This window comes from Carassius carassius, chromosome 47 (assembly GCF_963082965.1).
Source record: "Carassius carassius chromosome 47, fCarCar2.1, whole genome shotgun sequence".
In the NCBI taxonomy this organism is placed as follows: domain Eukaryota; kingdom Metazoa; phylum Chordata; class Actinopteri; order Cypriniformes; family Cyprinidae; genus Carassius; species Carassius carassius.
The window spans coordinates 17396489-17414408 of NC_081801.1; the positions used below are offsets into that span (position 1 = coordinate 17396489).

Genomic DNA, 17920 nt, shown 5'->3' on the forward strand with positions numbered 1-17920 from the left:
GAATCTGATAATCAGTAACACTATAATTCACTACAAACGGCAAGATGCATGAATGAATAACATTCTTTCAACTTCTCCTGAGCTCCACAATGATAGTCAATTGTAAAATGAAATGACCTCTCAAGACCCCTATTATCCCAATGCTATCTTGGATTAATGGCATCACAGGAACATATAAATTATGTATAAATTATTTGCTTTGTTTAAAAATCTAAAGTGACAAGAGATTAATTTTTATACATAATAATTAACTGTATAATTCTCATTTAATCTCTCAAAATGCTCATGTTGTTTTAATCTTACTGTGTCTATTGTTTGTTTTCCCAGAAAATAGTCTGACATTCACAACAACCAAACAGCAACAGTGGTGAGTTCAATAAAAAAAATAGCTACCACCACTCAAACATTCCTATTATTTACACCTTGGTCAGCTGGCAGTCATGGACACCCACAAACAATGAAATGAGAACTTGACAGAATTGATTCATTTCCAAATAAAGTGTCACAGTGAGCACATTATTTCCTGAAACTCTGATTCTCTAACCCTGGTACGTGCACTCTACTCCAGGGCTGGATCTGTAGGTAAGCCGGCCTCCAGCATCAATCCGTACACCGGTGGTGAGCTGACTGTGGTGATGTGACACATAAGGCAACAGCACTAATGATCTGGGCCACGGTAATTTTCAGCGCCAAATAAGCAGAAATAATTTAAAGTGGGTGAAAGCTCATGATGTGAACACTCTGCATCTGCCTGTTATAAGTCAGGGGACACTGGCATGGTTGTTAGCAATAGATAGGAGCTGGTAGCCTTTTGACTGCAATGGATAAATTTGGAAATATAGAGCTGATAATATATTTGGAGTTCAGAAATTCAGACTTTAGTGTAATTGGTTTAATTCAGTTATTAAATCCCCAGCATCATTATTTAAGTTTGGTTTCCCCCTAAAACTGCAAAATAATAATAATAATAATAATTTTCTTATTTATTTATTTATTTATTTATTTATTTTTATGGCAATTTGCCTTTTTCCCAGTAAATGTGTCTAAATATACTTAATGAGAATTGTGCTTAATTCAAGATGCAAACATTATTCAAGATGTTATCTGAAGCTGGATTATATTACACTAATTTAAAGTAACAAAATCTATTTTAATACTACTTAAGATTTGCTTTTGCACTGAATATATCTTGAAGGTTATATATGTATATAGTTTTACCTATAAATCTTACAACAGTGAGGTTTATTTAAAGATATAAACATTATTCAAGATGTTTAATATATATATATATATATATATATATATATATATATATATATATATATATATATATATATATATTGGATATACAGTATAATACAATAAAAAAATAAGATTAAGTTTTGTTTATTTTTCATAGCACTTGTAAAATAAATGTTAATTATTATTAAAATATTTGTATAAGTTTTACTGATGATTTACTACAACTACATATGTACTGTATGAACCTAATAATATGAATCACATACACAATTTACTGAGATATCCAGCTTTGCATTTATTTCACAAACAAAACAGACTCATACAAATTCAAAAAGCTACACATGACTATTCTTGGTTTTCTTCTATACTAACTAAACTATGTAAAACACTGAATTCAGTAAAGACACTGACTCATCCTCTTGTTATTAACCATAATTCCAGCCCAAAGTCCAACAATCATTTCATCTCTGATGAGGCACTCAGTTCTGAGGTCTCCTATAAAATATACAACACATTAGACACAAAGTAATTGAGGACATCAAACGCAAACATGAAGCACATAAGCTCTGACAGCACAAGCAGCATTTACTGGTCTTTGGTCCAATCTCTGATCAAATGTTTTTCAAAGTCAAGTTCTAAAGTAGCCCATAATCCATCATTTCATGTTTACCTCAAGTTGTTCGGTTTCTGGTTTAGCCGGAAGAGATTTTTGTGGTGTATGAAAGGCCTGTGGCAGGAGTGCAAAAACGAAAGATTTTAGAACACAGAAAGAGGATTTCTGATCATAGATCTCTGAAGATGATTACTCCACTATCTAAATGAGAGCTTGAACTCTCCAAAAATGTACAAAAATATAGCTGCAAGCAGTGATTCCCGGGGTTCAAGCGATTTAAATTTTCTATGCTTTAGGGTCTTGGCCAACCCAAAATGTATGGCTGACACTAAAATACATCCATGATGGAGAATACCCTTACAGACACACACACAGAAATGAAATTGTTAACCTATTATATTAAATATCATTAGGAATGCTTACACACATTTTATTGTAGACAGATTTGAAATAACTGATAGGTAATAAAATGCTTACTGAATGTCTCCTCTTTATAACACTATTTGTAGATTTCACTGTAATCATAACTGGCATAATTGTAACAACTGATTCCTCTTGTAGAAAAGAAGTCGTCGCCTTGGAATTCTAAGGTTATATCTGACATTTTTTGTCAAAATTGAGTTCTTCATATATTCTTACTCTGTGACTTTTTTTTTTTAAGTTCTGTACATTTGAGAATTAAAAAAAAATGTTTCTATCTACAAAGTCGAACTCTAACTTGGTTTGCTGGACCCTTTTCACAAGACTGTGATGATGCATTTAACAGTCATCAGCGTCTTAAATCCTCAAAAATTTTTCATATTTGATTTTTTTTTTTTAAATATATGTACATTTATAACACTATTCTTTGTATAGTCTCACGTAGCCACACCTTCAGACTGACGGCTAAAGGTCTGGAATCCACGGCAGCTTTTTTTGAGCAAAGCCCGCCCATGAGGCCATTTGACCGACATGTCAAACAACCAGAAATGTCGCCGCAATAATAGACTGGTGTGTAAAACTCTCGGGTGTATTTTTAAGGTTCTATGCCACGAACTGCAAATATTTCACATACTTTTGAAAACCCAGCATTTAGTTGATCCTGATAAGCACTCGTCTTCACAATTGTAAACACAGCACCTTTCTTTTTTTCGTGAGGGTGTTTGGCAGCACGTCATCTTTGTTTACAGGCAGAATACACGTCTCCTGGAAATCCTGTATAATTCAACCAATCTGATGGCGACTTTGACACTCCTGAAGTGTTTCCACTTTTGTGTCCCATATGCATCAGACGTTAAGCTAACGGTCCATGGGCGTGATGTCTGAGGCTTAGACTATTCTTTATATTATATAACCTTTGCATCAAATTACAAAAAAAAAAAAAAGGTTAACGTTAATGCAAGGGTGTTTCTAATGCAGCGTCTATGGGAGGGATGGTAAATTTTACATTGTGCTCTCTTCTGACTGCTGTTATCCGTCTCTCTCAATTTTTTCCTTTTATTGAAAGTCATGAAAAAAACTATCCTGGGGTTTTACTTTTGTTATTTGAGTAAATGCAAAAAATATATTTGTGGTACTCTCCCATTCACTGCTCTTCAAGTTAACCCAACAATGATGACTTCCCCTGCTGAGTAACCCGGAAATGTGTAAAAAGTAGTTTGCAAAAGTATAGGGTGCATATACGTGCCCTTTTTCCAGGACACTTAAGCACTTGAGCCTGTGACATACTAGACTTTTCGATCAATTGACTTCCATTCACACGCATGCAAATGCATCAGACCGGAAACATAATATAATATAACGAATATATTTCGCATTTCGCTGCATAGCAAAGTTTAGGTTTGCTGAACTCTGACCTGCGAATTTGAGGTTTTTCAAATTATAACTAAATATTAATTGAGTATTAAATACATAATGTAGACAGAGTAGGCCTATATAGGCTAATGTTGGCATTATTCTTTTATTATCGCGTTGAGGCCGGATTGTGGAGAGAAGTGGCGAAGCAAATCCTGCGGAACCTTTTTCTTAATTTCGTTATAGCCAAATACCCATCTTAATTTAGAACTGATCCTATTTTAATTTGTTAAGAAAGACTCATTTTTATTGGCGTGTTGGCCTATTTATAGGCTAATTGTATGCCTATGCCTATTTAGAGTGCTGAGATGTTACGATGTTATGATGAGGACTTATTTTATTTCTTTGTTCAAACTTCCAAGTGGCCTATAGTATACGTTAGTCATGAATAAATTATGTTAAAACATGTATAAATTACTAATTCTTGACAAAAGGCAAAAGAGCTGTGTGCGTGCGCACATTTGAATAAGTTCGGGCTTTTAAAAAGCTGTCAAACAAAATGTACTTGTCGGGTTGGGGCCAAATTCTGTTGGGCTCGGGCCCTGTCGGGCCTAACATTTAAGGCCAGATTACAGCTCTAATAGATACTAATAAAGATACGATTTGCATTAATATTTTTTTTTTTAAATAAAAGAGAAAATTTGGATTTGCTGACAGTAACAAGTCAAAGGTACAATTTAAAAAATGTGTTACTTTATTATTATTACTATTATTCATTGGAAAAGAGATATTTTTTCTACTACAAAATAACTTTGTAGTAGTAGTAGTAATATAATAATAATAATTATTATACATTTAAGAATATTAAAAGTTATGAATTTTTTTTATTATTTTTTTCTTATTCACTGTGCATTCAAAGAACGGTAGAGACACTTTTTCCCTGAGTAAACACACATTCACTAGATGGTGCTGGACAGCTGCTGAAATATTTAGTAGAGTGACACACTGCTTGTACAATACACAGTTTTTATTGAGGGCTGTACTGTGTCAATATAGGACTTTAAAATTAGAAGCTGAAAATTGACACACAGTCCCCTGCCCATTTAATCATCTCATTTGATGCACAAAAGCAACACTGTCATCTACAAACACATAAAGTGAATTAAACATAACGTGAGAGCCACTTAAATTGAAATGTGTGGGACATTAGCATTCTGTAGAGCCACTACCTTTTTGGCTTGCTGTACCTCCTCTGTGGACTTGGATCTATTTTTCACTGTCTGTTTTTGTGGGGAGATGGAGGACACCTTGGGGGAATGAAAATAAAATGGGTTAAAGCCATTTTGGAACATCTGTGTTTGCTATTAGGACAGTTTCCTTTGTATTCTATGATACTCTCATTGCATTTAATTCAGTCTCCACTTACTTCATTCTCTTTCCTTTCCATGTCTCGACTTTATGAGGGAAATCAGCTGTCTTTAGATAATGCAGTCAATGATTTTGGTTATCTGAAAATATGAAAGAGACAGAGAATAACAACATTAGCCATGATAATACTTCACAAAGAACAGTCTTCATCTCTGTATGTCACTCTTTTGTTTGATAGAATGATAACTATAATTGGTCCAGGTTATGATAAGCCCTTTAGAAGCCTGGCTCACTTTCACAAATTGTCTCTGTGGAATATTTGTCACAGAAGAAACTAATTCCAAATTGCTTCTGGCGGGAATCCCATGACAAGGTTCCAGAGGCGTAGCTGAGAATGAGACATTTGTGAGGTAAAGTAAAGCAGGAAAGGCACCCTTGAAAGCACATCAACAGAGACCTGAATTTTAATAAACCAAAACAATACATTTTACATTTTCTAAAGACTGTTGTCATGTTGATCTATGTTGTGCTGGCACATAGCTATGCGGTTGCCAAAGGAGTTGTTAGTAGTTATTAGGACATTTAGGTGGTTGCCACGATCACTTATGATATATTGCTCCCTAAAGGATTTTTCACCAGTGTGGGAAAATAACAAGGGCTTGGGGAAAAACAGCCACCAAAATAAGCAAAAATTCTTGTGAGAATGCTGAACTCAGTGAGCTTGTCATGAACTCATTGACCACTTCAATAATGGGGAACGTTCTTTGCTCTCTTTCTGTATATACAGTAATTTTTTTACAATTTTATACGAAATTTAAATAACTGTTTAGTTTATCAAAATTAAGACTTGATTTGGTAATGCATCAAAAAGCAGTGAACTTATTTATAAACAGTTCTCAGCTTGTTTTGCCTGTGTAGCCTAAAAGAATAGGAATGAAGCTGCGCACAGGCACACTTAGGACGAGAGCACAAGGGTGCCAGGTGTCGATGGAATGTCCAGGTTGTAAAATCTAATAAAAGTGTGAGGGGTGGCCCATCCTGCTGCATCGCAGACCTCCTGGATGGGGGCCCCTGAGAGGAGGGCTCTAGAGCAGGGGTTTTCAAACTGTGGGTCGCGACCCACTTGTGGGTCACAGAATGGAACAAGGTGGGTCGCACAAAGTCACTTGGCTGCAGCTAAATTTGCGTTTCAATGACACACACACACACAGTTCAGTCTAGGGCTGCACGAAAGTGACGAGTGGGAACGGTGCGAGGCCGGTGGAGTGATTGGAATTGAGCGACACCTGCTCGACTCACCAGTCTCGAGAACCACGGAGGAGATCGGAAGGATACAAAAGAGGAGCGTCCGTCTCCCCGGCAACTCACTCCAGCCCACCGCCTCGAGCATCCTCCTTCGCCCTGCTCGATGGCACTGCGGATTCACCTCAGTGCCGAGGGATCTTCGGCACCGCGTCCCTCCTTCCTCCCAGGCTTCGGCACCAGTCTAACACATTAAAAACTTCTCAATCACGGGAAGGAGGAGGCGGGAACCGGGAACCCACTCGTCACAATGATATAGCCCACCAACATTAATAAGGACTGCAATATCCTTAGTGTGATTTTCGAATTGCAATTAAGTCCGCGTGCTTTGCGTGTTTTGAAGCGCGGGCGCGCACGAGTTGTAATAACAGTGAAGGTCTCAGAGCAATGTCATTAAAAGGTTCAATCGGTCCGCATTATTAAAAGAGAAAAACTTGCTCACTTCAATACACTATATTCCGCATGAGATTGCATACACCAGAAAACAAATGTTACGAAAACGGTTTCAGGTAGGCCATGTTCATTCATTTCTATCGTCCGTTTGAGCTCTGTGCACTTTTTTCGTTCGGGAAACGGTTTGTAAAAAGCATTTCACATGTACAGGGTGAGCAGTGCACAAACGCAGGGTTAATTGTAACACTACAAGATTTAAACATTTCCACATAACAAAATGCACAAAAAAATAATGCAATACTCCTTGACGTATCATCTCTTTTTAGAGAAAAATTTGCCAAAGTTCAGAAATCTTTTGAAGATATTGCTGAACATTAATTTAACCATTGCTAAAATAAATTTCTGCCTGAACTTAATGTCATCCAGTTTTTTTTTTTTTTTGTTTATTTAAAACGAGACACATGTTTATTATTATTTTTTACCTATTTCACAATTATTTTAATCTCCAAACAGTTTTAGATAGTTCTGCTTTGCTTCTTATGCTTTTTCTAAAAAAAGTGTTGGATTGTGCTCCGTTCTCACCGACACACACGGAAGGATCGTGAATGCATTTTCTGCAACAAAACACAGCAGCGCAGATTACAGTTCACTGGAGTGAGCCTGTTTAACGTTTTTATGGACACTACATATTCTAAAGTCTGTAAACAAAAATTAAAACTTAAATATTAATAGTGATTTTTTTCAGGTGTAGGCCTACTCTAAAATAAAAAGGTTTTTTTTCTTAAATACTTCATTTCTGTCATCAAACTTTTAAGTAAGATTAGGCTTAAAGTAATATCAACCTTTTTTTTTCCTCAAATATTGTGGTGGGTCATGAAATAGATTACACTTGTCTAGGTGGGTCGTGGAATGGAAAAGTTTGGGAACCACTGCTCTAGAGGACGCCATGCCTCTGGTAGAATGAGCCCTCACGGCCAAAGGTGAAGGCAAATTGCGCACCTGGTAGGCCATAGATATAGCTTGGACAATCCAGTTGCTAATGTTCTGTTTGGAAGCAGGAAGCCCCTTCTTGGGTGACCCAAAACAAACTAACAACTGGTCTGACTTCCGCCATGAGGAGGACCTCTGGATATATATTTTCAGAGCTCTGACAGGCAGAGCAGGTGAAGTCTCTCCTCATCCGCCGTCACGTGAGGGGGAGGATGAAAAGCCTGCAGAACCGTAGGCCGTGCCACATTAGACGGCACCTTGGGCAAATAGCCTGGCCTAGGAAGTAGGATGGCTTTGATGTCGCCTGGAGCAAACTCCAGGCACCCATCAGATATAGAGAGCACCTGGAGATCTAATACCCTCCTCAGAGAAGTAATGGCCAAGAAGAAAGCCACCTTAAGGGAAAGGTTCTTGACCTCAGGGGGCCTCAACCAACCCTCAGAGAACCACTGCCAGGTCCCAAGTGGGAACCCTGGAACGAGCCGCAGGTCTCATCCTCCAAGCCCCACAGAGGAAACGTAGGACCAACGGCTGTCTCCCCAGAGACCCATCACTCAGAAGAGCATGGAAAGCCGAAATGGCAGCCACGTACACCTTGAGAGTGGACAGGGTAAGACCAGCTGAGAAGCGATCTTGGAGGAGCTCCAGCACTGAAGCCACTGGGCAGTTAACTGGTTCCACCTCACGCTCTCTGCACCAAACGGTGAAAACATTCAATTTTAGGCCGTACAATTTCCTCATGGAGGGAGCTCTAGAGCTGAGTATGGTCTCCACTACTCCTGCTGACAGGCCGGCCTCTCTGTACTGTGCCCCCTCAGGGGCCAGACCCACAGTTTTCATAATTCGGGCCGAGGGTGAAGTATTGAGCCCTCTGCCTGTGTCAGCAGGTCCCTCCTGATGGGAAGCTCCCATGGAGGGCCGTCCAGGAGTAATAGTATGTCTGAGAACCATACTCGGGCCAACCACAATGGGGCTACCAATAATAGACTGATGCCGTTGCGACGAACCCTCTCTAGAACTCCCGGGAGCAGAGCGATCGGGGGAAAGGCATACAGATGACATGACGCTCCCAGCACGGGACCTTGGGACAGAAACCAAGTTCACTTCCACATAGATAGGGAACAAAGGTATCTGCGCATAACCCTGATCATGCGAAATGGGTTTCCCCTCAGAGAGAACCCCTTGGTTTTCAACCACCACTGCAAGAGCCTCATGTGCAGGAGACCGAATGGAATGATATTGGATGCTGCTGCCATGAGACCTAACACTCTCTGGAAATGTTTTACCGTGATGGCCTGGCCTAGCTTTATCCTGGTGTAGGGGAATTTACAGTTAAAACCCAAGGACCAGATATGTCGCAATGAAGACCAGGAGTCAGAGATGAGTTCAATTAATAATAATAATTTTACTTGAAGAAAATTGTTTGCAATTTCTTTAGCAGAAGTCAGCTTCAATACTCTCAACGGAGTTCGTAGGCTGCCCCCGTATAACTCAAAATCAACCACAGTTATACCCTGACAGAGGATACTAATTGTGTCAATACATAAGTCAACAAAATTCTGATTGGTTCCAAAACCTAGATAAACTCTCCAAAGACGTATATCTGATACGCTGGACACTGGCAGTTGATCGTATGTCCTGGGACTGTCTGAGCTTCTCCCTGTACAGACAGATACTACCACACATACACAGAGAACTAACTAAAATTCAAGGCTTTCTAGCACTGGCGAGTGTCTTATCATTACGGTTGGATACACACACATAATATGTGGACATTAATCTTGAGGAAAAGAAATACAGGGTAGAACAGGATTCTTTCATATCTCATAAGCGCACCTAAGGTTACACATTTCACTCTTGCCAAAACTTGATTTATAGTCAAACAAGAAATCATGTAATAATATAATTAATATCAGTATGAAGGATATGGCAACTCGGCATCCACTCCTTCACTGGTCAACCTGGCCAGGATGGATTCGATTCCGTGCAGAAGACAATTGTGCCCGCATCATGACCGAATCCCACACCACTCCCAGGAACATGGTTCTCTGGGCTGGTGCCAACACGCTCTTTTTCGTGTTGAGTCTCAATCCCAGGCTCTGGATGTGGGCAAGGACAACATCTCAATGCTGAACTGCCAGCTCTTGTGACTTGACTAGAATCAGCCAGTCGTCGATATAATTGAGAACCCTGAGACCCTGAAGCCTCAGCGGTGCTAGAGCTGCATCCATACATTTTGTAAATGTGCGAGGGGAGAGAGCTAGGCCAAACGGAAGAACCCGATATTGGTACGCCTTGCCTCCGAAGGCGAACCTCAGGAACTTCCTGTGAGGTGGAAGGATGAAAATGTGGAAGTATGCGTCCTTCAGATCTATCATGACAAATAATCCTCGGATTGAATTTGGTTCACGATGATGGGAATAGTGAGCATCTTGAACCTGAATCTCCTCAGAGACTGATTTAAGTGCTTAAGATCTATTATTGGACGGGAACTAAGAAGTAGCGGCTGTAGAATCTGGACTCCCTGTCTGGAGGAGGAATACATTCTATAGCCTCCTTTACCATCAGAGAGTTAACTTCTCGCTCCAACACCCGACTCTGCTCTGGGTTGACCTCCCAGACCAGACCACCCCATTGAACTTTGGTGGGCGGGAACCGAACTGTAGTCTGTACCCCTTTTGAATGGTGCGCAGAGCCCACGGAGAAATGTTCGTGAGATTTTTCCATGCATCGAAATACTTTACTAAGGGGTATTAATCGGGATTCGTTCTTGACCCCCTGAAGCGGATCTCCGGCAGGGTTCGACCGAAAACGATTCTCGATGTGCGGACGCAAATGCTGCCTGGCCGCAAGCCTGTGGGGCAGACAGTGCAGGGCACGTTCGCTGGAGACAGATGCGTCCCAAAGCGCACTTAACGGTGGGAAGTCGACATCGATTTCCTGCAGGCTCCGCGGAGGAGGTGACATCGATCACTCCCCCACGGGTGGGGCCGCCTGCAGAGGGCCTAGGTTGGCTAGGACCTCTTTGTTGAAGCCTTCTTCGCCTGCAGGACGGCCCTCAGGTCGCCAGGCTTAGGCTGCGGCTTAAGCTGAGAGCGTCGTCTATGCCCCCAGGCTGCCTGGGCTCTGCACTCATGCCGAAGAAGCCACGGGGCGGGCTTCCGCGTGAGGCGAGAGAGCATCGGAACTGGTGAATGAATCGTGAGAGCGTGCCTCGGCAGTCTCGGGATCCCCCGCCAGAACCATCTGCGAGCCCCATGAAGAGCATTGCCGTGCCGCCTTAGCGGACGCGGGTCCCGCACCACGGGGCTCGCGAGCATGGCCATCCTCACTGAAAACGGCCAGGCGGGAGCGCAGCACACGGATTGGCAATCTCTCACAATCCTCGCAAGCAGCCCCCTCGAGAGCTGCCTGTGCACATGTGTCCCCACCCGTGATATAACGTGCTCGCCATAATAATGCTTGTGACTGTTAGACAATACAAAACCAAATAAGACAAACAAGACAGAGAGCGCTTGCTGAAGAACAGAAAGCTGTCTCTGTTGTGTGCCGGCGTCCTTTTTATAGCTTCCGCATATGCCGTCACACATTACGTCATGACGCAACACCAATCAAGATTGGCTCAGTTTCATTCATACTTCAGAGGCGCTACGGTGAGGGGCTTCCCCCAAAGTGTCGTTCGACGCAGTTCGATGTTCCCTCAAAGGGGAACTAAACTTACCCATAATTTATTCCTAAAATCATTGGTAAATGATAGCTGACTGACAAGGGTATAGAAACACCTAACAATGATTATAAGCCTAAAACAGATATTTTCTGAAAAGTTATATCACTATTCTGATTGGTTGATTGGAATGTTGTTCCAGGATCAACATGGATGTTGATCAAGGAACATGTTGTACTTGGTGAAATCATGCTCACCAATCGACAATTATGATTTTTGCTATAATATTACCTTGCTGTTAAGTAAATAAAATTGACCATACAAAAGTCAAATATGACCCAGGAAATCACTCCCAGTAGGCAAATGTTTCCTTTTAATGGAAAAGTTCATTTCTGACCCCGGTTTTCACCACTTTCACCACCTGACCTCAAGGTTCGATTATTGTAATGCTTTATTGGGTGGTTGTTCTGCACACTTAGTAAACAAACTACAGTTAGTCCAAAATGCAGCAGCAAGAGTTCTTACTAGAACCAGGAAGTATGACCATATTAGCCCGGTCCTGTCAACACTGCACTGGTTCCCTATCAAACAAGTATAGATTTTAAAATACTGCTTATTACTTATAAAGCCTTGAATGGTTTAGCACCTCAGTATTTGAATGAGCTCCTTTTACATTATAATCCTCTACGTCCTCAAGGTTCTCAAAACTCAGGCAATTTGATAATACCTAGAATATCAAAATCAACTGCGGGCGGCAGATCCTTTTCCTATTTTCCTAAACTCTGGAATAACCTACCTAACTTTGTTCGGGAGGCAGACACACTCTTGCAGTTTAAATCTAGATTAAAGATCCATCTCTTTAACCTGGCTTACACATAACATACCAATATGCTTTTAATATCCAAATCCGTTAAATGATTTTTAGGCTGCATTAATTAGGTAAACCGGTACCGGGAACACTTCCCATACCACCCGATGTACTTGCTACATCATTAGAAGAATGGCATCTACGCTAATATTAGTCTGTTTCTCTCTTACTCCGAGGTCACCGTAGCCACCAGATCCAGTCTGTATCCAGATCAGAGGGTCACTGCAGTCACCCGGATCCAGTACGTATCCTGACCAGATGGTGGATCAGCACCTAGAAAGGACCTCTACATCCCTGAAAGACAGCGGAGACCAGGACAACTAGAGCCCCAGATACAGATCCCCTGTAAAGACCTTGTCTCAGATGACCATCAGGACAAGACCACAGGAAACAGATGATTCTTCTGCACAATCTGACTTTGCTGCAGCCTGGAATTGAACTACTGGTTTCGTCTGGTCAGAGGAGAACTGGCCCCCCAACTGAGCCTGGTTTCTCCCAAGGTTTTTTTATCCATTCTGTCACCGATGGAGTTTTGGTTACTTGCCGCTGTCGCTTCTGGCTTGCTTAGTTGGAGTCCCTTCATCTACAGCGATATCGTTGACTTGATTGCAAATAAATGCACAGACACTATTTAAACTGAACAGAGATGACATCACTGAATTCAATGATGAACTGCCTTTAACTGTCATTTTGCATTATTGACACACTGTTTTGCTAATGAATGTTGTTCAGTTGCTTTGACGCAATGTATTTTGTTTAAAGCGCTATATAAATAAAGGTGACTTGACTTTTTTTTTCGCCAGGGAAATTATTTTTAATAGCTATATTTCGGAAAAACTAAATGACTGGTGCCTACATTATTTATTTATTTATTTCTTTGAGATCAAAATGCTGCTTGGCTTTATTACAGATTATTCACTTTTGCTCACTGTATTATTCTAGAAAAGCAGAAATAAGCTTGTGCATTTATAATAAATAAATGCATTTATGAATGCCCACTCAGCTTCAAATAAATAATCTTTGGTCTCATTCTGTTTATATGAAATGATTTGAATCATTTTGAATCATGATTTTGAAATTGACTGCTTGGAACCTTGACTGCATAAATGCCTTTAATAAATGAAGGCTTTGGCAGACTAAACCTAGACAGCCTCTATTTACTGTGTGCTTAGTCTTTCCTTTCACTGATATGACTCATCAACGCCTTCTAAAGATCTTCAATTGCAAACACATAGTAGGTCATATATAGACCAAAGCTTAGACAGAGCTTTGAATCAAACCAATGTAGGTACAATACAGTATGATTCATCAAAGCCAAACACGAGCAGTTTATAAAACAGCACAGTTCCATAGTATAAATTATTTTTTTAAGTATGCACATGAAAAAAAAAAAGATCTAGAATATTTTTCTGTGGATAGATGACATATAACACAGACATTTGTCTTTTTATGATAATTTAAGTTAGGGTTCATTTAAATCAATCATGACCACTCTCAAATAGTTTTAGCATATTAATAGATCTGAATATGTCAATGTATTAGGCCTTGGCAGACTATATCAGCTATGAATGCTGCTGCAAGTATGGATTGGCTACCACTAATAGATACACAGAAGTGACCATAAGGTATGCTGCTTCCACATTAATAGGCATACATAAATCCAATAGCAGCTTCAGACATGTGGAGCTGGAGGAGGTGGAGGTTTTCAGAGTAACTCTGATAGCATACTACAGGACCAGCTTACAGCAAACACTTAACCAGACTATTTAAATGTTGTTACTCTCGTTGGCTGTATAATCAGGAGAGGCCAATCAGCATGTGCTTGTGTAGTAAATGATGTGATTGTTAGCGAATTGTAGCAGCTAGAATTTAAAGGACCTATCAGGCTAGATTTTTTTATTTTATTTTATTTTTTTGACTAAACTATTTATTTTATTTCGTAAATTAATTAATATTATACATGTATATGCTGTAAATAATAATGATAATAATTATTATCATTAGTAGACAAAAAAAGTTTTAAAGTAACTATAGAGTAATTGTCCACCCTGCAGGACACTTGAAATGTAACATCAGCTGGAAAAAGGCCACTAGCTGGGTTGAGTCTGTCCTCAAACATGAGATTGGTGCAAATGTCAACACTTCCAGGACAGCAGATGGTGACTCGTCAAGCCATCAGCCCTGCTGCATGCATGTGTATTTGCTGGCAGGAGAGAGGCTATGAGGGCGAAATAGAGATATAGATAGATAAACAGAGAGGCCGAGAGTGTTTTAAAATGAGATGCAAATATTGAGGTACAGTGAAGAAAACTGCCTCCTTATTACTCATGTATCTCAGTTCAGTATTTTGTGTTATATGCCTTTAAAACAGAAACTTTAATCAGTATTCAATAGTTATTCTAAACAAGAGTGTGGTACGGAAGCAGCTATTCAAAATCTTACCCAGGACTGAGGCCAATTAGGACTCTACAGCTCTTCCGACTGCATCACCAGACGGTATTACCATGGCAACAAGCCAGTACAAGGAGCCTGACAGATGAAGGAATGAATGTGACGGGTTGTGTCCCTCAAGGGTGGGTTTAGATTACAGGGACCCCGTCTCAAAATGTGATTTTTCATCTTTCAAAACAGAGCAAGGTGAACTTTGTGCCTGTATACAGTGTTCTGGAGAACGGTTACAACAATGCGATTTGAGTTTATTCAAATCAGTAATAGAAAATGATTAGCTTGACTCATTTAGGTTGCCTGACCTCACATTTTGATTACACAGAATCATTCATGTTGTTTAAAATAGTCTTTATTGTGTACTTTACATATCTGTTATGAACAATTAACTGGCAGATGAGTCAAGACAATTATGTTCCATAAACCAAGCCAACTAAATCTAATGATTCATCTCAGATCAGTTTTGAACATGTTGTGCACAAACTCTGAAATGTTGTGAACAGATTAAAAAAATGGGAAGAGCAAGAAGGCACTTTTTTTGTGAGGCACTATGAGAAAATTTATCTCGAAAATTTGCAAAATGGTTTATAGTCAGTGTTATAACATTAGAGTTGCAAATTTCCATTTGATAATTAAAATATTTTTTTAATCTTTCATAGAACTGTGGGACAGCACTATACACATACAAGTTACAGATTTCGTAGATGTTAAGTCATTTTTAAAGTCAGCATTAATTGAAAACTGTATATATATATATATATAGATTTATATATATATAGTTTTTTATATTTGAGAAAAAAATGTTAAACACCAAATAAATGTTAACAATCAAATTTATATAACTACTTTAATAATATATAACTTTTTTAATAATGACACACACACACACAGGGTTAAGATGACATCATCACCCCAGACGATATAATAATTGCATTTTTTAATAAATAAATAAATATTAAAATAACAATATAAATCTGGTGCATATGCTGTAATTAGCATAACAAAAACTAAAATAAAATAACTGGAGTTTGTTAAAGTGGTCTTACCTTGCAAAACCTGTTGTTATTTCAGTTTATACTCATTCAAGACACGCAGTTCACGGTTCTGCTTTAAACCTTTAAAGAAGAGTATAATCGTATCCTCACAAAGACATGCTCAGTGTTGAAAGGCAGAATCCTCACCTCACAGATTTGCCTCCCTCCCTTCAGTTTTCTTACACTCTCTGTGCCTTCCCATCCCTTCTCTTCTCTCATTCTCTCTCTCCCTTTCTCTTTCTTTCTATCTGTGCCTCAGCTTGGGAACTGGTCATCGGATTGAGTCTGATTACTTCGCCACTCACTGTCCATTCAGAGACCATAAAAATAATGTCCCTGATGAAGACTTTCCCAAGGACAAGATGCTAGGGGGAAATATGTGGGTGTGTGTGTGTGTGTGTGTGTGTGTGTGTGTGTGTTTCGTTTGGGTGTGTGTTATTAAAGCCTAGGGAACCATCAGCATCAAGCTTACTATAGCTGAGAACACTCCATGCATTAGTTCCTTCTCCCTCCTTGCTTTTATTTTACGTCCTTCAATTTCTGTCATTCTCTCTCAATTCACCCCGGGGCAGCTGCATGTCTTTGGAAGACACACCATTAATGAGCGAAACCCAACAAACCTCGAGAGGTCCTCACAGAAGCCCAGCCATTATCAATCTTTTAAGCCATAAAATGGTCATTAAATTGAAACTAATCATGTTTAATTCAGGTTCATGGTCTTTTTGTGGACAGTTTATCAGTAGATGTTAGTGTGAAGCAAAATAATGGCTCGTGGAGGGCCAACATACTGCAGATTTTAGCCCCAACCAGCTTCAATACACATGTTTCTAAAGGTCCTTGATTAGCTTGTTCAGGTGTGTTTGATAAGGGTGGAAGCTAAACTCTGCAGGACAGTGGTCCTCCAGGATCAGGTTAGGACACCTCAGGACTAAACAAAGAATGACCGCTGCCCACAGTACCATTTACAGAGGCTAAAGCAGTCACAAAAATTCCTGTTATATCTCGGGACAGTTATGCCATTATGTAGTTAAGGAAATGAGATTATAATCTGCACACCAATGCATAAAAATGTATTATCTAATAAATTAAATGTTGTAAAAGTTTAAGTAATAATAGGAGAATATAACTGCGAGCAAAAAATTCGGGGCCAGGCACCGAAAGCACAACAAATACGACAAATACAGCTAGCACGGAAATTATAGTGAGCACAGCAAGCATGTCACAGGAAACAATCTGAAGAACTGCAATGTGCATTTCAAAGGCACAATAGAATAGAAATGCAAAGCAAGGCTATTAGTTTATATGAGCAGAACTGACTGAAACTTCACCAAACAGGAACTGGTTTTAGACAAATGTGGAAAGATTTGTAGGAGCAAGAAACTGTAGACCAGTAAAATGTTCAAAAATGGCATGTGAGATATTATCGGAATCATAAATCAAGGAACATAATGTCACAAATTACATTTTGTACAAAGTTTTCAAAACTGATTAGCATTTTTGTAAAAAGCCTTATATCTTCTGAAGGCTAGGTGGCACTGTCTGTAAATGTCTCTAGAACCTTCAGGATATGCCGTCAATGAACCCTACCAAAGCATTTTCTGACAAACATTTAAAAAGTTACGAACAGAAATAGCCATTTTTTGATCTTATGACATAGTGCTGATGAAATGTACAGAGTTTTGTTTTGATACAGCATCTAATTCATTAACAAATCATCATGACTTTTGAACAAAAAGTAATATCAAAATTGGTTTCACTGTGGCTCTGTCTAATGATCATCTAATAAGAATTTTAAGATGTGTAAAAAAAATTATAAAAACGTTATACAGTACATTTTAAAATGGCAGAGTCTTAATGTGAGATAGTGAATTTGAGGAGCGTAATCAGGTGTACTAGAAAACTATTTCTAGAACAAAGGCTTCAAAAATTATTACCATTGGAAAATTGCATTTTTTAAATGGTGGTGGCCCTATAGGTCCTAGTGACCCCGAAGTTGGTCATATTACTATTCTTTAACAACATTATAATTGTGAAAGTGAAAATGAAAGTGAAAGTGACATGAGGTGTAGCTGAGTATGGGACACCATATTTGTGCTCTGCATTTAACTCATCCAAGTGCACACACACAGCAGTGAGTTGTAAACACACACACACACACCATGAACACACACCCAGAGCAGTGGGCAGCCATTTGCCCTGCGGCGCCCAAGGATCGCACCATTTTCCAC

General features: G+C 39.5%; 1 long non-coding RNA gene across 1 annotated transcript; it reads right to left on the reverse strand.

Moving 5' to 3' along the window:
• Positions 1-1512: 1512 nt before the first annotated feature.
• LOC132130208 (uncharacterized) lies at positions 1513-15773 on the reverse strand. Its single transcript, XR_009428687.1, has 5 exons — positions 15705-15773; positions 5055-5136; positions 4858-4935; positions 1913-1969; positions 1513-1737 (listed from the first exon to the last, which is right to left on the reverse strand). It is a non-coding gene; the product is annotated as an uncharacterized LOC132130208 (long non-coding RNA).
• Between the last annotated feature and the right edge of the window lie 2147 nt (positions 15774-17920).